Source organism: Vanessa cardui, chromosome Z, assembly GCF_905220365.1.
Source record: "Vanessa cardui chromosome Z, ilVanCard2.1, whole genome shotgun sequence".
NCBI lineage: Eukaryota > Metazoa > Arthropoda > Insecta > Lepidoptera > Nymphalidae > Vanessa > Vanessa cardui.
In genome coordinates, this window is record NC_061154.1 from 2,568,272 (window position 1) to 2,588,155 (window position 19,884).

The following is a 19,884-nucleotide window of genomic DNA, read 5'->3' on the forward strand; positions in this document are numbered from 1 at the left end:
TAAAAATAATTGAAGTTTATACACAAAAAAATCTGTAAATGTCAGAATTCTGAGATACCAATCATAATCATGCCTTCCTTTTAAAATCAGTTTAAAAGTTACATTAATGCATACATATTAAAAATAAGTAATGTTAACGCATAAACATTGATTGTGTTGTTTACTGAAAACGATATTTTGAATTACTATGGTCTTTCATTGTTTTTACAAAAACACTATTCTTTTGTAATTTAAATTGATATGTTCATACAAATAAAGGTTTTTGAACAAATTCAATTAAAATTTTCTTAAATATAAATAACACAACAGAAAGTCATATTATCACCGCAAATAATAGTAAAAACACTAGTAACTAAGTATTGCACTAAAATAGTTTGATGAAATTACGTAAGAAAAAAGCTAACCTATAAAGCTAAGCCTACTACTTAAACTGAACACAATACAATCAACACAAATCACCCAAAAGGATTTAATGAAATGATTAGAAGTTAAAATGTAAGTAAAAAATGCGTCTAGCGTGTTATGCACGCATAATGGAAAGAATAAATAATTATACACGCCTTTTAATCGATACAGCTTGCTTCGGGCAATACGTTACCTATTTGAAGCCTATAGAAAAAATCGAGATAAATTTACAATGACAGTAATAAATCCCGTACTAAAATTATGTATTTCGATCATTCCAACTCTCAAACTTACTTAAACAATCATAATTATAGTATAATACAATGTGTACATTTAGTGACATATCTACTAAAGTCATGTAAACGGTAACAAGTAAAGTGCCAGTTATATTTAAAAGCATTCAAAAATATAAAAACTATAAAACAAAACTCGTTGTTAATACTTTATAAGTAGGTTTCTTAAAGATTTTATGACCAATTGTTGTTGTTGATGTCACCTAAACTGACCTATACCTAAACTGTAACGTTTGAGTATATTCTGAACATGAGAATTGCGGTTGCGAACAGTGTGTACACCAGTTTTCATGGGTACGCCACTCCGAGGTCCCGGGTTCGATTCCCGGCCGAGTCGATATTATTTACCATTTTTCTTCTATGTTGTCTTGGGTCTAGGTGTTTGTGCTACCGTCGATACTTCTGATTTTCCATAACACATACATTGGGATCAGAGTAATGTATGTGATGTTGTCTCATATATATTTATTCCCAGTGTACAAAAGTTTATCTGCCTTAGTTTTATGAGAGTCTATTTGAAGGCTAAACTTGCAATTTTTACCAACGATGGTATTAACCTCGTAATTTTGCTATACCAACAACAATGTGTCATCCATAAAACAGACAATGGTGAGTTCAGAAGATACGGGTTATACGCAGGACTACGTTGTTTACGAGATTTCATTACAGATACACTAAAAGTGACCCCTGTATAACATAAGTATAAATATGTTACTGAGTAAGTAATTATTTTAAGGCTATTGTATTTCATTTATAGTTAAAAACGAAATGTCTTGTATATTTTAATATTTAGAATTATTGTTGATTTGACAAAACACAAACAAAGTTTATAAGATCGCAAGCCGGCAGCAGCATATTCCTTACTGATTTGTTATATATTAATATAATAAACATGATACATAATTCTAAGTAAGACAAAGTAAGAAATTGAATAGTATTTGGAGTAACTTGAATAGTCTACTTATCCGCAAACATTTTGAATCATATGGAAAGCCTTTAGTTTAGAAGTGAGAAAATTTTCAAGTCTAATTTAGGATTACAGACGACTCTGAATATGAATGAAGATCGAGATTCATGAGACTACGTCAGGGTTCAAAGTAATACAAAAATCCAGGAAATTACGATCCCTGCGCAACGATACGCGGAGCACGAATTCAAATTGGCATACCCTAGTCCATCGCTGCGTCAGCGAATTATGGAGAACAAAAAAGAAATTCGGATTTTACTAAAAGTTGTAATAATGATGTATACCATCATAAAAATAGGTAGGTCTACAACAGAAAGCAATGCCAAATTTACATTAAAAAGCGGTGTGTTAAACAAGGCAAACGGTTCATCGCCTAAAAAATTCAAGGCGCTAATTCGGAGTCACATGGCTCTCTCACCTCTTAGCGGTTGCTCCCCATAACATTTTCTTCTGTTTGACTTTGACCGGAATCGTCAAAAAGTGGTTCGAATTATACACATAGAAAATATATTTTCAGTAATTACTAATTTTATCTGAAATTGTACTTTCACTTACCTACTAAGTGTAAATTTCGGAAAACTACCACTAGATGTCACTATCCTAAATTAAATCGCGCTGACGAATTGCCGAGCGTAGAATATATAGGTTCGAAACGATTTTTTATTGTCGAATATGAGACAAGTCACTGCCATAGGTATAAGTATTAGTTGTAATGGTGTACATATTGTAAATAAAACATTAGTTTAAATTAGACTAGAAAGATCAAAAACATTTTTTCAAAATTTTTGTGAGGGTTGATCACATTGGTTGTTCAACCTTAAAAAACATACATTGGCACTCTTTATAGAATACCTACTTAAATATAGTAAAGTAATAAATAAAACTTTGACGCGTGGTAAAAATTAATGTCATTATTTTATAACACAATTTATTAAAACATTTATAAAATAGCAATTATAATAGTGATAAACATAACCAAACATTATACCATAATTTAATCAGAATTTTTAGATAATTTTAGCGTTCATAGTTGTTCAATTTACACAATTTTGGTAGTTTTTACTCAAATTTTAACATGTTTAACGTTGTTCTGTGAAACTTCTTGTTGTTTACGATAGTTTGAAATTGGAATATCGTTTAGACGAAGTGTGTCGGAAATTAATTTGTTTAAAATTGTTAATTTATCTAGTACCAAAAAATACATGACGGAATTAACAGTATCAAATTTATAAAATCCACTTCGTTAAGTCATCATAATAATATTTTATAAAGTTCTTAATTTATATAAAAAATATTCTCACAATTTATAGACATTTATCGACACAAATTGTTTTACCTTTTGACTCATATTATAGTTACATTCATTAAAATAATTAAACCAATGTTCACAGTCAATATATCAGACAATAAATGTATACATTGTAATGAATTGTAAATATAGTCTCAATATGTATAACCTTTACAAAATACTTTGTTAAGATAATAATTTATATGCAACATAATGCATTTTTTACCCACATAAGCCATAACCTATGTACTATTCGTTAACGCCGCGCCACTAGATGTCACTGCAAGTAAATTAAATCGCGCTAACGAGTTGACGAGGGTTGGAAACATAAGGCTAGAGAAATTTAACACACGCGAATATGAAAACTATCACTGCCATAGGTTTAAGTCTAGTTATAAGTGTTAGATATAGTGCTGTACATATTGTAAAAACGTCTGTAAATATGAAACTACGCTAAGGTCTTCGTTAATCAAGAATAATCTTTACATTTTTGGAGGGTTGCGCATCTCGGATGCAAAACCCCAAAATAATAATAATAACTTAATTATATAAAAACTTTAACAAAAAGAATAACCGACTTCAAACAAAACACTATTTTAAAACAAACAAATATGCACTAAAATGTAATAAAAAAAAATTGCGTAACGTAATAATTATATAACGTAGTAATAGTTACTGTTATATTTGGAGCCGGTTCCACCCAGTAAAAAGTTATGAGGTAACAAACATAAAAAAAATACAGACGAATTGATAACCTCCTCCTCCTTTTTGAAGTTGGTTGAAAAGACAATTAATGGTACTTTACTCGGCAGAAACCTTATTTTATTTAGAGAAAGCCAACAGCAGTAGGTACAATAAATTAATTATCATACACTATCAAATTTAATAGCTTAAAATTTCTATTAAATATATTATTACGATAATATTTACTCACAACTGCCAATAAGCCATTGACACCATACCAAATTTAAATTCGACCATTTATGTAAGAAATGGTAAAATTGATTTTTTTGATATTTCGCCACGAAACTGATACAATTCCATTGCCCTTTTTTGTACCTTGGCCAACAAACAGGAGACTCGCCTGGTGGAAACTTATGCCGTCCATGGATATTCGAAACTGCACCGGAGGGCTTGCACGTGGACTGCTGGCCTTTAATTAATGAATGATGAGAAGAAAAGAATGAGTAGGTTGTTGGTAGTACTTTTGTTTAAGGTTGCCAAATCCTATCGGTTAGGACAAGACCAACAGCAATGGCTAGTTTTGCAAAAAATGCCGTAAAATCGCGCTATTTTTGTTACAATGAATCAGGCACCCATCAAACTAGAACAAAAATATATTTATTACAGTATTATTATTATTGTCACCTGGCTGTAAACTATATAATATACGAGTGGAATCTGCCAAGATGGGATATGGAATGGTTTCATTTGTACTTAATTACGGTTCAATTTGCTGGGTATGAATTCTAGTTATCATCTTTCGTATGATTTGTTTGACTGGAATTCTGGATTCTTCGAGTGGATGGATTATGGACTGGCTATCTAGTAAGCTTACTTCCTTAGTTTAGCCGATACTTACAAACATATGTATATCGACTAAACTAACGAGATTCTAGACTACATGCTTAACACTGTACTTATTAAATAAAAAAAAAGCTGAAAAAGCTGTATTATACATATGTATATCATATGACACGTCATACACATTGATTTAATGCCTATATTAAAAATGTTTCGAAAACATGGTTTAAATCAGGATTTAGGTCAATGTAAATATACAGTGGAAAAACATTCTTAATGAGTCAATGAAGTATGTACAGTTAGACGCAGTTGTCTCTGGTTTGAAATATTGAAGTTAGGAAATCGCAGTCCTTCGCTGCGATTTTTGCGACAATTTTTCAATTGCGACAATTTTATTTGAGTTGTTTCTATTAGCAATTTTTCTTACTAGTGGTTCATCGGTATCAGTGGCCTAACTTTCGAATGCAGGCGAATAGGTTAACAAGAACACCGTTTTGTGTCAAGTATGTGTGAGTTCAGTAAAAACATGTTCATCATAAAAAAAATTGCATTTTAAATCCTAGTATAGTATATTCAGCGACTGCAGTGAAGAACACCTCTTTGGGTATCCATGCTTAGGGCATTATCTACCATCTTAACAGAGACATTTCAGTCAGATGGTACTCATTTTTGATGGTATTTCAAACACAGGGTTAAGCGGATTAGGCAACCCCTTCCACCCTCGCTGTGAGCTTCTGATCCTGTCCGCGGGGATCGTAATTATTGGTAAATTTTATATATACTCGTATAATGTTTATGACGTACATGTCACAATAATTATAAGTTAAAATGTAGGAGCTATCACTTTCATTTACGTTAAATAAATATTCTTTCTGCTGTTTTCAAAAACTCTGTACAGATAGGGCTGGCTTTATGCCAACGACAATCTTTTGTGAATGCTGCCCAGCTAGGATTCTATGTATCTTTGATAAAAGTGTAGACGACATTTCGTCACAACAGGGCGCCACCTGTTTTCTTTTAAAACACAAGTGCACAATCCAACATATCCAGAGAAATAATTGTATTTTGATTCAGCAGCGAAACAAGATTTTTTTATGGCATAGGTGACAAACAAGCAGGAGGTTCACCTGATCGAAAGTGACTACCATCGCCCATGGACATCTATCGCACCAGGGGGATTGCAGGTGCGTTGCCGGCCTTTAAGGAAGGAGTACACACTTTTCTTGAAGGGTCCACAAAGTGGTTGTTGATGTTCTAGAACCTCTTCTCCCTTTTAAAGGCGAAAGAGAGAAGAGTTCATATTTGAGGACAATATGTATTGTTATTTTTTAAAAAAAAGCTCTCAGTCAGACCAACTCTGAAAGATTATATTTTCTTCATCTAGACGAAAGTCTAGACGAAAGTGTTTTTTTTTTTTTAAATTAAGCGCTATTAGTTTTTCGCTACTATCCAAGTCTTTACTACATTTTCCTTACTCGGTATAAGGCCAATTTACATATTATACCCACTCACAATAGGCCGTCGACATTGCCAAGGAACTAGCGCCAGTCCATCTGGTCTTGTACCGTTATTAAAACGTATTTTAGTGGGTTCATTGAAACTTCGATAGGATCAAAAGACTTTATTAAAAATAAAAAAAATTGATTTGATATGTGTGCGTAATTAGCCTTCTGATAGTAAGTGCTGTATGAAGTAAGTTCCATACACCGTCATTGCACCGCCAAAATAATAATTAATTAAGTATGAATAAAATGTGTATCGAATTTTCTGTTTAAATCTTCAAATAAAAAAATAACAATATTACAAAATTCAGTAGTTATGGTTAAATAAATAATGGCTAAGTGGTAAACACCAACACGTTACGTAAAACCACCAATATTTACTGTTTTACCAATTGTACCAATATTTATTTTACTTTTACTACCAATATTTTTTGAACATTATACACTTGTATCAATCTAATCTAAATTGAATCTTTTGACTTCAATCCGTTTGGAATTTTACGAACACTAAAATCTTAGTTAGCATCTTCTTTTATAGCAGATAAACCACAAATGTAAACTAGTCAGCCATAAACCAAACTACAGGATTTAATCTATAAACAATTTCTGGTTAAAATAGATATGATTTAATGATCTTATCTCAACGATAGATGACTCATCTCTGTTTCTAGCTGAAGCCGTTCGATGTTTATAATTTTTTATTATGAAAAAATAAATGATCTGGTTAAGTATTTATCTCGATACAAGATCTTACATAAGTTTGATTTTAATGTATATTTTTTTTTTATAGCTAAGGTCGTGTAGGATTTCGCTTACCAGTATTTATGTCAATTGATAATTATTTTTTTCAGATGTTATTATATTGTCGAGGTTATTATAAAGTATTACCAACATAAAGAAATCCAAATATAGTTGAAAAAAAAAAGTACTTTCTGTACTTAATAACAAGGTGGTTTTTATGACCCTATAAATACACTGTATTACTCAATATTCAAATTAATACCCAAAAAATCTAAGCTTACTGATTAACTGGATAAGTAATTGGTGCATATTCAAAGAATCTTACAAAAAGACCTACTTCAAAAAATCTATTTATATCTACATACTATCAAACTAATGAAGTTTTGGTATCTTATAGACGAACTGTCTATCTCAGTCGACAACACAAGGTAACTATTGAATTAAAATCACTGTTTGATCTACCATTAGTCAGAGCCACTTGTGTAATATCAAACTTCAAATACGTTAAATGTATTCTGAACCGTGTAACGACTGACCCGCCATTAAAAGACAGGAAATTGGCACGTAAACTAACAAGAATAAAGGTTGGAAATGATTTCCTCGTTTTGTTTGAATGAGTGACATGGTTACGTCATCATCAAAGATGGTAACGATTTAGCTATAGTACGAATATATACCATCCGATCAATTGTAATTTCGTTCAGACATAATGTCGACGAGTGATATTTTTCAAATGATTTTATTACATTGGTTTATTGACCACGAAAGCATTAATTTAATTTATTCTATTGAACTCGAGCGGGTGACATCATGGTTAGCTAATCCTCCTGCATTCATCCTAATTTTATTTGTCTCTTCTTCCTTCATAATATCTTGTCTTCATCTTCTATACTCCTCTGTGTGACGTCATCTCATAAGTTACACTGTTACTAGCCGTATCGTCTGTCACATAGTACATCAATCATTTCTTCAGTCGTTCCTGCTATTGTCCTTTCATTTCTATGCTCAAGACCTTCATTCTAATAAGATTCTCGTTGCCCCACATAGCATGCTCAAACCATGACAGTCGGTAACAATACAGCCAACTACTGGTGCCACTTTCAAACTTCCATTCACGTAACACCACACATTCCTCTCAACTTTCTCATCTTCGCTATAATAAATTGTTAAAATAAATCTATTATTCGTAAGTTTAGTTCGACCAAGTACCAATTTGATTTAATGAGCGGAATTGTGTATATAAATTATAAATACAAGATAGTCAGTAAAGGGAAACATCTTAAAAGAACGAGAATGTATCATGAGCAATTCTGTCACATGAGTATCCATCAACATTTACTGCAAAGTAGAACAAACAAGAGTTCCTCGAGAAGTCAGAAGGTATTACAATGGGATATTTATTTGTTGTTACCTGTAGTTGATAACTCATTAAAACTTTCTGCTTTATTTCAACGTGTAATCGTATAATCAACTAAAAGATTAATGTCTGAATAGTTGCCAGTTGTACTTTTATATACTGCTGTAATAATAAGAATTAAATTCTGTTTTGTTATTTAAAAATTTCATTGATATTGGACATCTGTGTCCAAAATCGTTTTGGATTCTCGCCAAAATATCAAAGCGATTAATTTTTCATATGTGAGCCGATGCAAGTAAATGAGGTCACGAAATGACTTATATCTTGACAGAAAAAATGCTTTCGATAAATCTAAACTTCATTTATTTAATAAAACAGTATAGCTAACTTATTGAATTTCATTTTATATGATTATTGCGTACACATAATAGATCAACACGAACCTGCTTATGCTTCAGACAGACATTACGTGAATTTTGTAGTGTAATTTAAAAGATCTATTTGAATAAAGTATATGTGCTTTGATATTGTTACCAAGAATAAATCAAGTTGCACATATCCCTATTAATGTCCCTGCCACGAACGCTTGAATAAAGAAAGATAGATAACCTGAGGCTACACACTGCAGGCAGTCAGTGTAGATAAGGTGAAGTAAATATTTAAAGGACCCTTTTATTATTATGATGAGGTATAGAGTAGGGACAGTAGTGAAATAGTAACTGATATATTTTAAAATCATAGGAAGTTATTAATTAATTTATTAGTTTTAATTCAACAGTGCTGTAAATGCCTGTAGTGATGTATCACACTGTACTGGTCCGTGTGCTTTTATTATATTAGTGTTTTTGTGAATATGCCGATGGTGTTTCAAATAAATAAATAAATTAATAAATTTCGGGATATTTACCATGTTTTTATATTTGTTCGGTGGAGCTCGATATTTCGACATTATCTGCGAATGTCTTGTTCACTAGACTGAAGTTTGTAGACGTTGATAATGTTAGAAGTGTCCATATCGGACCACCTTCTTTCTCGTACATTTGCTGCGTAAACACCGGTCACCACTACTATTGTTACTTTCACCCCTACCATTGTCACTTTTGAAGAACCGCCATACTGGTACAAATGACCAAATATTTTGTCATTATCATCTCCCGGTCTATTAGATTATCCAAGTATAATCAACGTATTTCATGTAAAGAAAAATTAACGTAAATAGATGATAAACATAAAAGATTTCATAATATCTTACTCTCTCAGGTGTTGATTTTTATCTTGGTAGTAGGGCTTAGTGCAAGCCCGTCGGTGTAGGTACCACCCACTCATCAGTGCAAGTCCGTCTGGGTAGGTGTCATCAGTTATTCTACCGCCAAACAACAGTGCTCAGTATTGTTGTGTTCCGGTTTGAAGGGTGAGTGAGCCAGTGTAATGCCAGGCACAAGGGATATAACAACTTAGTTCCCAAGGTTGGTCGCGCATTGACGATGGAGGGAATAGTTCATATTTCTTACAGCGTCATTGTCTATGGTGACCACTTACGACCAGGGGGCCCATATACACGTTCGCCAACTTATAGCATAAAAAAACTAAATAAACAATATCTCGGTATACTTAAATATTATAAAATAATAGAAAGTCACTCAAATTTCAAACATACTAATTTTGAAGTTAAATAAAACGCATGATATTTTGTCTTAAAATATGAATTAGAAATGTACGATCAATAATTAAACAACCGTATCAATAAAACAATTTCTATGTATTATAAATGTATGTATTTCTTAACATATAGCCCAAATCAATGAAACTTCTTTAAAATATTCAACGGTAAAGCGTAAACATCAAATTCTTAACAAGTGATCGATTTAAATATTGACAAACAATATAAGTAATAATATCCAGAGCGTTTTTTTATGGTATTGGTTGGCGGATGAGCATATGGGTCACCTGATGGTAAGTGGTCACCATTACCCATAGACAATGACGCTGTAAGAAATATTAACTATTCCTTAAATCGTCAATTCGCCACTAACCTTGGGAACTAAGATATTATATCCCTTGTGTCTGTTGTTACACTGGCTCTCTCACCCTTCAAAACGGAACACAACAATACTGAGTACTGTTATTTGGCGGTAGAATAACTGATGAGTGGGTGGTATCTACCCAGACGGGCTTGCACAAAGCCCTACCACCAAGGAATTAATTTATTTAGTCACAATTTTACGTAACCTACATTTATGCAAATAATAATTAAATACAATCAAAATAGTTAAACTAAATATATACGCATATAAAAGAATCTCAATTACGATTACATACGCACGATCTGCCACTGTCCCTTCTCTAATTGCTGCATGACTAGGCACGTGTCGTTTCTCGCTTCTAGCTTTGCTTTCAAGCAGATTCGCATCCTAAATGATGGTTTTGTACCATCCAAAGACAAAATTATTTCTATAATTATTTCATGTTCATCTTTAATGTATAATTATTAATAGTGGAAACGTTTTCTAAAAATTGTTCTAAGTAAATAAACATACATATAAAAAGTATACGTAACGGAAGTGATTTTTTATGTATCAGACAATCGACACTAAAATTTGACCTTGAATTATACACACTATGTTTTCAGCTTTGATTCCGATACCAAGATTAAACAATCAAACAAAAATGCAGTGATTGATGATAGCAATGTTTTACGGAATATTTCTTATACCTTTTGTTACGATGATTATTATTCAAGAATCATAACAATGCTGGCAAAGATTGGTCGACTGTTCGCCAAATTAAAAAGTACGCTGTTCGTAATTAAAATAAATTGAACCAATACAAATGGTGATCTATCATCGAGTATTACGCTAAAATCGGGTCCTTGGCAATGCTTCCCCAATTTAATTATAACTACCTACGTATCTGTCAAATCCATACAAATGTTGGCAACCGAGCGACGAAGCTACATAGAGCAGTAAGAACAATAGAAATTACATCGCAAATCCTAAATATCCCTCACACGCGTTTGATTACGATGCACTATAATTGTTTTCTTCTGATTCATAATGGTATTGGTGATTTCGCAAAAAAGTGTATCGTGATTATAATTATTGGAATATCCTTTTTTAAAATCTTTCAAGGGTTCATAAATGTATTGAATCTGCCTTTGATATAGACGAAGGTGCATTTCTTAATACATTGAAACTATATTGCGTAATTCCAGCTACGTGTTATAATTGTATCAAATGATAAAATTTGGTCTACATAATGAATCATTGTTACAAAAATTTTTTATCATTTTTTAGGTTGAGAAACCCTTGATAGTAATATATGAAATGCCATTTGTAATGTAGTATTTTTGCCATTTCCACTACTCTGATCTTCTAAACAGAGACTCTTCGAACTTTTAAAATTAGATTATCGCATTGAATTTTCATGTCTCTTGCGTTTGGTCATTGTTTTGACGACATAGCATAGTGATGGATGACGTCAATGATTCAAAAATATAAATCGTCATTAATGTTTTGGTATGTGGGGATGGTCACGTTCTTGGAGATGGTCCCTAAGTGCTTTCAGAGACAGTAGAAGAACGTCGTTAGCGATAGAACTCTTAAACATTGAATGTTACATTGACGTAAGTATCTGTCAAATTTCATCAACAATGTACCTTTTTATAAATTTAGATCACTGCTATCATTAATTTTTAAATGAAAAAATTGTGCTTCCTCTGTAAACAGTCTTTATTTAAAAAAAAAAAACATTTGTTGTTATGATAAATCAATTCGTTAAATCATATTAATACGCAATAAATATACAAATCTTATTAATCATGGAATTAATACATTATGATAAATTCGTTTGGATAGAAGCCGAAGATCCAACTCAAGATTAATTTTAAACAATTATCATTATAAATTTATTTATTTAAAGACAAAATCGTATTGTCAATTTTGAAATTGACATTGTCTTCGGTTTTTTACACTTTCAATTATTTCTTTCGTCAATTTTTATCAACACACTCGATCAAGGTGAGTACTTTTCTTATAACTAAAGTCGGTATTTACAATTTATTTGCGCATATGTTCGTCTCCCTCGAATTACATCTTTAGTCCTTTGTGCCCAAAACGCTGGGCGTTGGCGTTGTACAAATAAATTCTTCAAAGACAATACTCGGATCTCATTGTCTCCACTATGGGGATCTCACTGTCTAAAGGATCGGAATTGCAATTTAACGGACAAATACTGATTATATAATCTAAATAATCTGTAAGGATTTTTATATTTGACGATTTTCTATAAATTTAATTAATCAAATTTATTAAAAAGTTATTTTCAAGCAACATACATAATTCATTGAATTCTAAATTACGTATTCCATTGTTTATTAAATTTTCGCACATTTAAAAGAAGTTGAAGATTGGAAATGTAGGTGATTATCTTCTTTTTACTTCTTTCTTCACTTCTTTTTATTTATATCATACCCTTTACGAGAGGCTCACCTGATGGAAAGTGGTTACCATCGCTCATGGACACCTGTAACACCGGGGGCTTGCAGGTTCGTTGCTTGGCTTAACAGAATGAAAGGGTCATGTTATAAATATAATAAAAAAGCAGTTGAGTTAAGATGTTCCAACATGGTTAGTCGAGAAGTTAGTCAATCATGAGTATTACATTATACATATAAATATTATTTTCTTAAAATTATAAAACACGAACAAGTGAATGCATGAATAATATACTATATAATCTGTTCAGGGCTTAAAACGTTAGAAAATAAACTCACACACATGAACTCTGAAAATATTGCACTTATTTGTTGGGTTGTACTGTAGAATGATTCTCCTTTTCACTTCATACGTATTACAATCTGCCTTTATTCCGATGTCAACTTGACGTTTGTTTGGCTATATAAATAAATCTTTATAAATTCTAATGTAATCTTCGTCAACTACAAAAACCGTCAAGTACCAGTGCCAACTGATTTAAGATATTCTTCGTATTTATATGGTCGCCAACTGTTTATCTATAGATAAATATTATTATATAATATACAATTCTATCAATTAAACAATTATATTATAATCTTTTAAATCGATGTGTTAAAAATGAATGTGCAAAGAATATCGATTATAATATTGGCCATTCCTTATTGTCAATATTATCGACTGTGTAACATAACATTAGTACACATTTGTTAAAGGCGGTCGCATTTAATAATGTAATGTCAACGCAAATTGTAATACATATTTCGACGAACACAATACAAGTACATTTGGCGTTATACCGTAGCAGACTTTTAGCCTAATATTTTCATTACACACAGACATATTCAAATCAAATCAAATCAAAATAAACTTTATTCAAGTGGGCTTTTACAAGACTTTTGAATCGTCATTTAACAATTAAGTGAAGCAACCACCGGTTCGGAAAGTAGATTCTACTGAGAAGAACCGGCAAGAAAATCAGTAGTTACTCTTTTTCAACGTTTAAATAATACTATCATATTAGTTAAATACAATTATCTTTACAGTATTAATTATATATTATTATATTTATAATTAACAGTATTATTTCCAAGCTTTTTTATCATCTACGAAATTTGTATCGAATAATATGCCTTTTTTAGTAAAGTTAAAAATGTCTGCGGAATTTGCATCCGTTGGGGCCCTCTTTTCGGAGGCGCTTACTGCGCTACTTTAGGTACTTCTGTTAATATTTGATCTGAGTGACTAATCAGCACTACTTGAAAAAATAATATTATAAAAAAAAAAAACCAATATTATTTCGAAAATATTGTAATATATTGTTCATTTACTATGTTCGATGACAACTAGATTTATTCTGAAGTCTGTTAATCATAATCATTTGGAGCGATCACGAATTGCTTTTTAATTTTTCATATACTATGATATAATAATGTAACCAAACCCATAAGAATCTCACACCGACTAACGTAAAACAAATTTATTATAAAAGAAATATTTTGCGGTACTAAAATCTATTCTCGACCGACAATGTTCTGAAAATATTAAAGCTTATAATTTTATATAAAAATAAACAAACTAACAGTAGATTTTATCATAAACAATGCGAATACGCCATATGTATTATTTAATAATTTATTGAGGAAGTCAGTTGACGTCATATCTATACAATTGTGTGTAATAACCTTAATTACTATTCGCACAGCCACGAATCGAAAATCGATCGTAAACTATCAACGTTGAGGTCACAACTGACAACAACTGTTCTTGATATTGATAAGACGTAATGAAACAAACTCCTTTGTCAAACCACGCTCAAATTAATGTACGAGTTTGTTTGTTTCTTAGAAATAAACAATGTATATTTACTTGGTTGTAGTAGGTACCATCTACTCATCATATATTAGGTATTCCGCCAGTAGTATACATGATATTGATGTGTTTGTTTGAAGAGTGAGTGTGTATTAACTACGACCAAAAAGGAAATAGGCTCTTGCTTCTCAAAGAATGGTGGTGCGTTATCGATGTAAAAAATGTTTTTCTTATGTTGCCAAAATCTAAAATGATTAATGACAACTTTAAAAAAATAGTGTCATAGTGCACGACAGAGCTTATAGTAATGAGTAAGAATATGAAATGAGATCTTATAAGTAAAATAAAATGTTGCCATGCCATGACATTAGTTACCGTCAAAGTAACAATAATAGTTAAAAAAATATACCATACAATACAAATAACAAAAAAAGGCTCACTTCATGACACCGCTATGGAAAAGGCAGAGATGGCAGTAATGGAAACGAAAAGTCGAAACGACATTTAATTACATTGAAAAAAAAACTTTTTGGTTACATAAATTCGAAAATCGAATTACGAGTGCTTTTAAATTAGAATGAAAATTTACATTTTTTAAATCGATTTTCAATTGTCAAATCGCAAACCACTAATGTATAACATATGATTTACATAAGTCTTCAATCTAATCTAAATTATTATGAATCCATTAATAATATATATTATTATTGAGATGTTATAATTTTGGGAGATCATTCGGATCGTTATAAATCATATAAATAAATTGATTAAGCTGAAAAATAAAATCGATTTTCCGTTATAAATTTATAGGCTATTATGTCAGCTATCAACGTTTTCACGTCGTACGTTGTACTAAAACATTCATCAGGCTAATTACAGAGTACGTGACACGAAGCAATCGTACCTACTGTTTTAATGATTATGAATCATTTTTTACATTTTATTTATTCAAATGGAAATTTATTTGTGAACCCAACGTCTCTTGTGGGGGTTTTATGTTTTGGATACTGTTTTATTTTGAATTCTCAATTATTTATTGCGAATTGAATGCATTAACTTTGATTAAGATTTTGTAAAATGTTTTACAGTAGTGTTCGGTCTATGATTCCACTTTGTATCATATGGCTGTTGGTGACGACCTCCATGGTCGAGTGGTGTGTACACCAGTTTTCATGGGTACGCCACTCCGAGGTCCCGGGTTCGATTCCCGGCCGAATCAATGTAGATTATCATTAGTTTTCTATGTCGTCTTGGCTCTGGGTGTTTGTGGTACTGTCGTTACTTCTGATATTCCATAACACAAGTTCTTTAGCATTACATTACAGCATGCTACTTGCATTGGGATCAGAGTAATGTATGCGATGTTGTCTTATATTTATTTATTATTTTGGACACTTTCAATACAGACACGTCAAAAATCGCTTCAAAAAAATTTGTTGTGGAATATGTTGCAATAATTAAATATTACGTTTAAACTTAACTCAAATTTAAAGTAACTTCATTAATTATTTATTAACATTTATTTTATTTTGTTTCTCCTATGTTATATTTTAATAATTATAAAACATAAAATATTATTTCACATGTTACAATTTGTGAACATCGTGTATTTTTGATTCATTGTGTATTTTTCACTTAACATGCATTAAGAGGTCTTTTTTCATATTGAATTAATTTAAGCATTTTATTTAAGTATCAAAATAACCATATGGATAAAATTGTCTTCATTTTTATAACATATAGTATTCGTTTTACTTATTTGGATAACAAATTAATTATAACACAACTTAAAGAACAGGGCGGTTTAAAAGTATCGATTCATAAAGTAAGTAGAAATTGCAAAGATAGAACTGTTTTGGAGTTAAAAACACTCTTTCAGCTTAAAATCATAAACTAGAAAGGGCGAGCAGTGTAAAGGAAACTTGTTTGAGTTGAAATTCTTTCAATTTTATAAGTCTACTCCAAGCTTATTGGAGAAATTGCATGAAAAACAAAGAGTATATTTTTGAACAAAACATAATATTACAGCGTTTTATTTGTAATAATTATTTTTTTATTATAAAATAAAATATTCCAGTAATATTATCGAATGATAAATTACGCCATTTTTAACTTTAATGTCATAAGAATAAGTATCTTTTTAACCCTTCGGGTGGTGGGTAAAACTTACATGGCGTGCCTGGTGGGTCTGTGGGACCCGGTAACAAAATGCTTGTTTTTTACTTATTTCATTAGTCGGAACGGCAAATAATGTGTTTATATTTATTTTAGAGCTGTTTAGTTATATGAATGAAAAATAAAATTAAAGTAAAGTTCTTCTACAAAGTTATATTAAAAAAATTAAAAAGTCTCTAATTTTACGTAATAAAAATAAACACTTATGTTTAAATCGACAATATTAAATTTTTTAATTGAGATCAACAATCAGACTTTACATTAATTTAAGGCACTAATTAATCAACTTACAAACTTTTATATTTTGATATAAAAGTAACAAAGGTATTGCTTGTAACTAATCAGTATTTATGTGACAATTTTCACAATCAAAAATTGCGTGTTCCAAGCAAATATGACTTGTGCAAGACACATAGATGTATTTAGACTTGTGATCTTTTTGGTTAGGACATACATAACAACGCTTTTTCGTACCAGCATTATGTCTTTTGGGTGGTGGCTCTGAGGGTTCCCCTAAATGAGAGCTGATTCTCTTACGTAAAGTAAGATAAGATTTTGTATCTTACAACAATACGTCGTTCAGTCTGATGTAGAGCAGTCTATATTATGCCCATTTTTTATGAAGTTCCTTCTAGTATCCAAATTGTTTAACTTAATGAATAACGTTTGCATTAACATTGCGTTTATGCCAGTAGTGTTGAGAATCTAGAAACAATAATCAAGGCCTTTATATATTGATCTGTGACCAAAATTACTTAATGGCTGGGACATATAAATCACTTTTGTTTGGTTGTATATATGATATCCCTGTTGGTTCGTTATAGACTTTTACTTCTTCCTTGTCAACATCAAAATTATGTATCTGACTCATCTTCACTTTCATCAAAAACTACATCCTGATCTTCATTTTCTTCAAAATTTCTCTCTAAAGCTTAGCAAATTTCATCATTTAGTAATCGCCCAGTCATTATAACTGCATCAATATTTTTTCCATAAATAATTTACCACCCAATATAAATTAAAGAGACAAAACAAAAATAATAGCTTAAAGATTAAAAGTTACGCCGCGTGCCTGGTCGGGTCCCTGAGACCCGAGCGCACACAAAATGCGTGTTATTCGGATGGGTGTACGTTGTGGACAGCGGGAGAGTAGTCAAAATAGCCGTTAGTTTGTATCGCGAAGCTACTCGGGAGTGCAGCGGGTTTGCTCCAAAAATTTAAAAGTTATCGTGGATTTTTTGAAGTGACGGGTCTGTCAGACCCACCAGGCACCCGAAGGGTTAAAAATAATACATCCTTTATTCTTTAATTTTGATGGATTTTTCCACACGTTATGGGAGTATTCGTACACTAGCTACACCTCTATAGCTTATTTATTTTTATGTGATACAGCAGATCACGTGACATCTGTATGTTAACGGCATTGCCAAAATCCTTCACACAGTAATTTATGGACAATAACGGGCTTTTAAAGTTACAACTCCGACAGTAAATTATTTAGGTATGTTGAAATGACATATGATTCAATATAAGTATAGTTTGAATATAATTAAGTCGTTTGTTATAAATATTTTTAGAACCAGAAGTAGGAAGTAGGTTAACCTCTAAAACAATTATCTTTAATTTAAAATAATAATCAATCTACCACAATAGAAAAACATTTAGTCTACAACACAAATAACCATCAATAATCACATTACACCGTAATAATTATATTCGCGATCTCAATCTGTCAACTACGAATCTCCCGCCTTTTTTTTAAAAAAAAAAGGAAGTTGTGTGACTTGACGCAGATGTTGCTTGTTTATTCCAACAACATATATTATTATGAACATTAGAGGTTTAACTATATTATACAAATAAAAGTTAATAATAAAAATAGTTTTGCTACTCCGATCATATTGCGCCCCATTTGTTTGTAGTACACTGGCTCATCCTTTAAATTGGAACAATACATGCTAAGTATTTTTTCATAGCAATAGAATATATGAGAGTGGTATCTGCCAAGACGGCCTTACCCGAACGGACTAGCAAATAAATCCTGACAACGAAGTAACCCTGTTACAAGTGTTTGGCCCTTCTTATGATATTTTATATCTTAGTAGCTAATAACTGAATGCGATGCATAAGCTGCGGTTTATTCAGATTGTGAAGAAAATTCTTCAAGAACTTGCATACAGCTTCTTTATAAATTGAAGCTGAGATGGCCCAGTGGTTCAAACCTAGACCAGCACCACTATGTATATATATGTGCTTAATTGTGTATATAATTCATATCGTGCTCAACAGTGAAGGAAAATATCGTGAGGAAACCTGCATGTGTCTAATTTCATCGAAATTCTGCCACATGTGCATTTCACCAACCCGCATTGGAACAGCGTGGTGCAATATGTTCCAAACCCTCTCCTTAGTGGGAGTGTGAGTGTGGGAAATTTACAGGCTGCTACTTTTTATAAATTTACCCTTTTAAATAGTTAAAATGTAGCCTTTATTCATTCTTAAGGTTCAATTTTGCGTATCAAAATTAATGTAGTTAAGTCGTTTAGCTTTGAAAACGTAACAGATAAGTCACTTCCGCATTCATAATAACGGTGTAAATTAATGACATTGTCAATATGCTGTAGAATTGGGATTGTTAGTGTACGTGATAATATTTCATGATCATTGCCTTTATGTAGAATACATTAGTACGCAAGCTTGCTCTCTGAACTAAGCCCAGTAGTAATACCTTCACAATAGATGAAGATTCATTATTAATGTTCCAACGTTGAATCTATTTAGCTGTTTGCATTACGAGAGCTGAGACGAGAGGTTAGATAAACTGAATCTGAATTGAAAATTGCGGATTCAAGCTCGAGAAAACCTTTCTGTCTTTTTACGTGCCTAAATTTTATGTATCAGAAGACCTCCGTGGTCGAGTGGTGTGTACACCGATTTTCATGGGTACGCCACTCTGCGGTCCCGGGTTCGATTACCGAACGATTCAATGTAGAATTCCTTACTTTTCTATGTTGCCTTGGGTCTGGGTGTTTGTGGTGCCGCCGTTACTTCTGATTTTTCACACAAATGATTTAGCTACTGTCATTGGTAAATTAACATCAGAATAATGTATGTGATGTTGTTCAATATTTATTTATAATAATTCCTCAAGTGAAGAGGAGTTATTGGCTTATCAGTAAGATATGACATGTTGTTACTTTTTTTTTGGAGTGATGAAGAAATTTACGAGAAAACCAGCATTTTTCAAATATCTACCCGTGTATCTCCAAACCGCATTTGAAAACTAATGAAATATGGTTCAAACCGTGTCCTAAGAAGAAGAATCAGTCTTCACTTTTGGTCATTTAT

At 31.7% G+C, this 19,884-nt stretch overlaps 1 long non-coding RNA gene across 1 annotated transcript; it reads right to left on the minus strand.

Moving 5' to 3' along the window:
• Nucleotides 1-12,068: 12,068 nt before the first annotated feature.
• Nucleotides 12,069-12,980, minus strand: LOC124542895. The gene is made up of 3 exons (XR_006967405.1): nucleotides 12,849-12,980; nucleotides 12,565-12,633; nucleotides 12,069-12,272 (listed from the first exon to the last, which is right to left on the minus strand). It is a non-coding gene; the product is annotated as an uncharacterized LOC124542895 (long non-coding RNA).
• Between the last annotated feature and the right edge of the window lie 6,904 nt (nucleotides 12,981-19,884).